The following is a 7,644-nucleotide window of genomic DNA, read 5'->3' on the forward strand; positions in this document are numbered from 1 at the left end:
TCTCAATCAATCATAACTATACAACAAAAGGAGTAGTTAAATGAAAATTGTGTTTTTAAACTAAGAAAGTGATATGTGATTGAGACTTCAGAGCAATCAGTTAATCTCTTATTTATATAAAACAGAATGGTAGAATGAAAATTTTATGTTTTAATATTAAGTAGTTGAGAGATTGAGACTTCATAGCAATCAGTTCCTCTCTTATTTCCTCCTCGTGTTTCTTTGTGTTTATTTCTCCTGCACGAGGAAAAGTCGTAACCAAAAGAATTGGTTATCCTATTGGTGTTTCTTTGTGTTTATTTCCTCCTCTTGTACTTAGATCTTTTGGTTACCTGTTGAATTGGTTATCCTATTTGGTTTTATTTGGCTTTCCGTTTGTTATCTTCAGTTAATGCTATATATATATATATATATATATATATATATATATATAATGTCCGATCCATATTATAGATGGAGAGAATGTTTGAGCATTAAGGGCAAAACAAAGTACAGTATCCTAACCAATATTAAATTGTCCTAAGCAAATATAATGGAAACATGACAGACAAAGGAGTAGTTGTATGCATAGACAAGAGGGACCTAAAGGTTCCCACTACTATTGCTGTTGGGCATGTATTTGGCCAGAAAGCTTCCCTGGGGTCTCTAACAATTTCATTTTCTGTTGATGACCAATAATTTTTCCTTTTTGCTTTTAAAATTTATGAAACAGTATTATTTATTATATAAATAAATAAAATCTGCCTAACTTGGTCTCATGACTTTCTTCTAGCTCTTGGCCAAGCTGGGATCGATACGGAACTAGAAACTCATGTAAAGAGGCAATAATGAAATTTTTAAATAATTTTAAGGAGGGCGATGATAATATTTTAAAAAAAATAAAAAAATAAAAAATCAGGGAATACTGGGTCCGTGCCTGCATCTTATAGATCCTAACTTTCATGAGTACGAAGATCGGGATTCATTGAATGTGGTACAACACAAGTATTAACGTATTCTTGCATACATATTCGAAACGTATAAAGGCTTCACAAGTGCAATACCACAGAAGATCCCAGCTCCTGTCCATGTATATAAACAAAAAGCCCGATGTTTGCAAATTAATGTTTGTCTTGTTGGTTACAATTAATGTTATAAACAATTAGGAATGACTTTAGATAAACCAATCAAACTTTCAAATGCTAAAAGCACGTATAATAATTTAGGGCAATAATTTGGGGTTGAGAGGGACCCTTCGAAATAATTGAGGGCCATACGCACGCATCAGGGTGGGACATGACACAATTAGTCTACATACAAGGGGCAATCATACATGCCGATGGCAACAGCTGCGTTTACTCACATGTGGTGAGTAGTCCACCGTGAAACATCACGTTTAATTACTTGATATATAAAGAAAAATAATATATGTCGCGACATTAATGTCATGACTATTCACATGTGATAAGTTCAAGGTAGGACATTGCCCATAATTAATTGCTTTATATATGAAGGCAATGACACATGCAAAAGTAAAACATAGATATATAATTGCTCAAAAAAAATATATATTTATATAGCAATGAGATATCCATGCGACTACTCCCATGTGGTGGGTTTAAAGTGAAACAGTAGATATAATTTTTCAATAATAATAATAAAAAAAAAGAGCAATGATGCATGGTGTGATACACTTGACTAATTCGCACGTGTATTAGTCAAAAGTACGACATCATATTACTTAATATAAAAGAGCAATAATATATGTTCCGTCATTATTACTGTGACTACTAATACGTGATAGATTCATCGTGAGAGTGTATTTTGAATGAATCGATTATGGGTTATATCATTGATATATCATTCAATTAGTAGAACGAAGGTTTTACATTTAAGTGATACCAATGCTATTGAATGGTGTTTTTTAATTAGATTAGTTTTCTAATGATATTGATTGTCCCATTCCTATTCCTTTGTGTGACAAACAACTCAATAATGGGCATTTCATGTTACTAAAGAAAAAATTGCAGTACTCAAAGCAAAGGCTAATGCCGAAATGAACTGCTGGAGCTCACTTTTTTTAAAAGCGGCCGGAGCAGTATTGATGGGAATCGACATTGGCTTTAGTACACTTTTTTCAAAACAATCTCATCACATTATTTTAAATGGTGAATTTCACTATAATAATGGTGAAATTTCATCCATTTTTGCCCCCTAATAAAGCAATGAGCTTAATGTAATATTAATAAAACAGATTGACATGATTTTTTTGTGTCACTAGATTTGCACCGCGAGAACCCTGAACCATAAAGGACTTGGGTTCCAGGGATGAGGGCTTTACCTTCAATACCTAGTCACTTCAAAATATAAATGATGCGAAATTTTCTCCCTAAAGTCTCTAGGCTAGGAAAAATTCTATATAATGCCCGTCTAATTTTTTTTTTTTTTTAATTTTTAAAATTATCTCTTTAACTTTTTATTATGTAATATCCTTGGAAAAAAATAGATTAAATAAATAAATAGCTCTCTATAGATCTTTCTCTCTAACAATTTTAGATGTGTTATCAAGTTATCACACTCAAAAATATATTTAAATTGCTGGATATTGTCATAGTCACGATGGGATTGTGAGGATCTTTGTGGGGGCGGAGTAATAATTGCTGTATGATTCATGTGTTCCAATGGGCTTGATAAGCGGACCTATCCGTTTCAAGTTGAGAAGAAAGATGGGACAAACAATAATTGGTGCTGATGAAATTTATTTATTTTTTTTAATTTTTTTTTTCAAAAAATAAAGCAATATATATATATATACACACACACACACACGATTTAATATTTACAGTGGAGTGCTAAGGGATATGGCAATTCCTTACTTTACAAAGCATAATTTAATATTTACACTGATCCATTTTTGTGTAAGCAGGTGGCTTTTTTTTTTTTTTTTTATGAAATAGTACCTCCACTCACAAAAATGATATTTGTACAGTACTTGTGTACACAAGAGTGATAACTCTGTGCATAAGAGTAATATTTAAATACACAAAAATATAAAATAGCGTGGATGGTTTGGATAAAATTAACAGATTTTTTTGTTTTTTTTCTACAGAATTACATGACTTTGAAATTTTTTAACTCTAGGGGGCTGCCTCGCAAGAAGCTCGTAAGAATATATCCAATGGTATTGTCAAATTTTTGGCAATCCAGCAAATTCACGTCAGCATTTTCTAAAAGTGTGTTGGACTCTCTAAATATTAATTATCCATGTGCTTCAAAGATGCATTTTCGTTCTATAAATTTTTTAACCTTTTTCTAACCCGTATATTTGTAACCGCCAAACAATACAATATCCACTGTCATTTGATATATTTATTTATAGAAGTGAAAACATAGACAAATTTTTTTAAATAAATTTCATTTTGTTAGAAAAAATAATTTTAAAAACAATTTTTTGGCCAATATGTCAGTAGGTGTGCAAAAATATATATGGGCTCGTGGATGGCTCCGCGATTCAGAATTCCTCGCCCAAATTTTGGCGACAACAATGGACTAGCCAAATCACTATTTTGGGCCACCAAAACTCCATATTTTTATACCTATCCCTTGGGCCTTGACTTTTCGATGGGCTTGATATGTTATATGTGGACCAATCCGTTTCAAAGAAATATCAAGAAATTAATAAAGTTGCTTAGTAAAAGTAACGATGGTCGGACCCAACTAAGTTTATGTCAACAAAGGGTGATGGCATACAGTTTTTGGGGTGTGGGAGGACGTCTTTGACTAGGTAGAACTTGTAAGGGCAGCGGCAACTATACTGAAATTGTAGGGGTAGGAAGATTTTGGAAGACCAACAATGTAGGGTTTAGGTAGGGGTGGCAATTTGTGTTTATGGGTTGTAATTGTGTCGTGTCGATTTAAGAGTATTTTACTAAACAGTTCAACCCAAACACGACCCATTTAATAATTGTATCAGGAACTCTCAACACTAACCCGATCTGTTTATTAAACGGGTTAAATTATAATCCGTTTAATGACCTGTTTAATAAAATTAAATATTTTATTATTTAAATTATTAATAATACTCGACCAGACATTAAATATTAAAAAAATATATGTTTCAATCCAACCAAATTACTAAATAATCTCTAATTTACAAAAAAATAAATTATAAAATATAAGTTTGGATAGTTATTTTGGAACTTAAGTAGAAATTTGTTTATGACATGTATAGTTAAACGGGTTTTGCGGGTTAAACTCCTCAATCCAAACACTATTAACTAAACGGGTTAATCATGTTGAATTGAACCTTTTAAGTTTAACACAAACTCGTTTAACTCGTGTCGCGTTCCAGTTATCTTGGTGAATTGTGTCAAACTTTGCCACCGCGGTTCGGGGGATGAGACTCCTTTTTCAGTCAGTTTTATTAGTGGAAACCAAGATGAAGCCAATTTGATACTCTTTCTCATGAAAAAAAAAAATGATGATTTCTGATCATATTAATACTGAAAAATCGTCATGCAAGAAATAAATTTTGTTTAGTGGGAGTCATTGAATAATAATAAGATTAAAAATATTTTGAACCAAGATAATAAATATAAATATTGATCGATAATATTATTATTCAATACATTTATAATTGTATTCGAATATTCATCTTTAAAATACAACATTTTTTATACCATTAAATATACTTTCTCTTAATTATATATAATTAAATGTGCTTCTATGTTTTCTTTGATTAAAAAAATATATTAGAAATAAGAAATACAAACTATTAGACTAACCTAGTTACTAAGTTGCATAAACTTATTTCTTCCCTCTTCTTTTTTTTTTTTTGTCTCTGTGTTGGATTTTAAGACCAAGGATATTTTTATAATTTTATAGGAGTATTTGTGTAAATTATTAAAATATATACATGCAGAATTTGAGTGAACGTGAGTCTACCATTGACATGGTAAGAGAGAGTATATCTATTAACTTTTTTTTCGTGACCTATAAATAAAACTTTAGTGGGGGTGCAATGAAATATTATAATAAATTAGGGGAGTGATTTTAAAATTTTAATGAAAATATTAGAATATAATGAAAAAAATTCAGTGAGTGGCATCGGCCCTCATTGGACATGTGGTAATTTTGTGTCTAATGGCATATAATAACGTCAACTTAAACTCACATAAATCAGCCGAAATTGTTTGATTTTCAAGCTCTAAATCATTTTTCTTATGATAATAAACCAAACTTTTCTTCTTCCTTTTTCCTGGTGAGTGGATTGTAGGGAACAAACAAAATGTAAATCAGGAGTCCCAAAGGAAGAACATGCACCATACAAGTCATGTGTTCTGCCCCAGAATATAGTCAATGCAGGTCTTGTGAGCAAATAGTCTTGAGGTTTCAGACCATATGAATGTTTTTAGATTAGAAGCTGAAGGTAAGAAGGCTCGAAACCTGGTTCCCGAGGACAACGGGGAGCAATCCAACCGTTGGGTTACTAAGGAGTTCGCGTAGCAAATGAGAGCTTAAACACCTTCTTTCTAATATTTTTATCCTTTCAAACTTTCAAATGGTCAATATTTTATCAAAACATATGCTGTAATTAAGCATTAGTAAAGTATCCGTGATACTTTTTCATCTTTCAAATACCACTTTCTCCCACCGGTATGTACATATGACGTATACACACAAATATGAAAATTTAGAATGCTTTCCACCATCACTCTTTATGATTTTGATCACTTCCAAAAAAAAAAAAAAAGAAAAAAACATAGAAAAATTGTTCTGGCCTTCTTACAAACCCCACATTTGGAGGTTCAGACTTCAGCCTCTAAATCACAAGTCATAAATAAAGAAATTCATCGTATGATCCAAACTTTCCTTAATCCTCATTCTTCAAATTGACCAAAGTTTTTTCCTTTTCTTTTTTCTTATCAATGCCTCTATTCTTTTTTTTTTCTTTTTTCCTTCCCAAAACACTAGTAATCTTCAATTTTAAAAATGGTTATAGGTACCTTCAATTAATAACTGCATGAGCAACCTCGTTGTTCACATGGCTATACGGAGTATTTAATTTGGTGGATATTTTCTTAACATTGCGATCTATGTGGGGCCGGGTTATAGCTGTATGATTGATCTTCGATGGGTTGATATGTCGTACGTGAGTACTCCAGCTGATGTCTCACCTCATTCTTTTCACTATTTGTTAGGTCAAAAAAAATAATTATTATTATTATAATTATGCGTAAGTACTCACAGATGTTTTAATATAAATGTGTTATCGGATCGAATTTGAACCGAATGTGACATGATTTCATTTGAATCCGATAAATTTTTTACTCAATTTAATTTGATAATTCACAAATTTTTTGAAAGTTTTATATACGATTTGTTAATAAATGAATATTCGATCCGATTTGATAAAAATATAATTTTTAATATAAAAAAAAAAGAACAGAAATTAATGTCAAAAGAGAATTAAAAACAATAGTTAGGAAAAAAAATGATAGAAAACAAAATATAAATAAAATAAAATAAAAAAAAATTATTTGCTCTTTGTTAATGAATAAATATTATGATATTATTTGTATGTATATTAAAAAAATTATTAGTACGTGGGAAAGAACACCACATTATTATACATATAATATTATCATTATTATTTTGTTACCTTTAATACAAATCTGATAGGAGTTTTGATATATATATATATATATATATAATTTTATTCGAATCGAATCAAATCAGCATAATTCAAATTCGATTTGTTAAGCTAATTAGTTATTGGATTTGAATAGTAATCATATTATCAAATTTTTTATTTAATTTGACTAACCAGATTAAATTTAAATCAGAATCCGATTGAGTGATATATCTATTTTGCTAACAAAACATATCTATTGTATCCCTTTAAATTATTACATGGTACCAGAATTACGAAACAATTTCTCATTCTACCCCATAATATTGTCAGTCGGTGAAGGTTTTGGGAGCAAATAGGCTTTGAGTTTCTTGATTTCTTCCCACAAGTGATACGCAAGGGAGAGTGCTTAAGCACTTTCTAACATCTTTATCTTTCTAAACTTTTAAATGGTCAATGAAGAATTAATGATGTGTCGGTTCTTGACCCCACCCACACCTAGTAACTTAACTGCGTCCACAGTTTTTCAGGAGACTAGGGTCGCTCATATTAATTGTTGACAATAACTGCTAGGTTTGTTGCTGAAGCTAAATTATAAATAATCTCTAATTTACAAAAAAATAAATTATAAAATATAAGTTTGGATAGTTATTTTGGAACTTAAGTAGAAATTTGTTTATGACATGTATAGTTAAACGGGTTTTGCGGGTTAAACTTCTCAATCCAAACACTATTAACTAAACGGGTTAATCATGTTGAATTGAACCTTTTAAGTTTAACACAAACTCGTTTAACTCGTGTCGCGTTCCAGTTATCTTGGTGAATTGTGTCAAACTTTGCCACCGCGGTTCGGGGGATGAGACTCCTTTTTCAGTCAGTTTTATTAGTGGAAACCAAGATGAAGCCAATTTGATACTCTTTCTCATGAAAAAAAAAAATGATGATTTCTGATCATATTAGTACTGAAAAATCGTCATGCAAGAAATAAATTTTGTTTAGTGGGAGTCATTGAATAATAATAAGATTAAAAATAT

This window comes from Cornus florida, unplaced genomic scaffold, assembly GCF_030987335.1.
Source record: "Cornus florida cultivar Cherokee Brave unplaced genomic scaffold, ASM3098733v1 CherokeeBrave_3.0.0_Hap2_Chr11, whole genome shotgun sequence".
Classification (NCBI taxonomy): Eukaryota; Viridiplantae; Streptophyta; class Magnoliopsida; order Cornales; family Cornaceae; genus Cornus; species Cornus florida.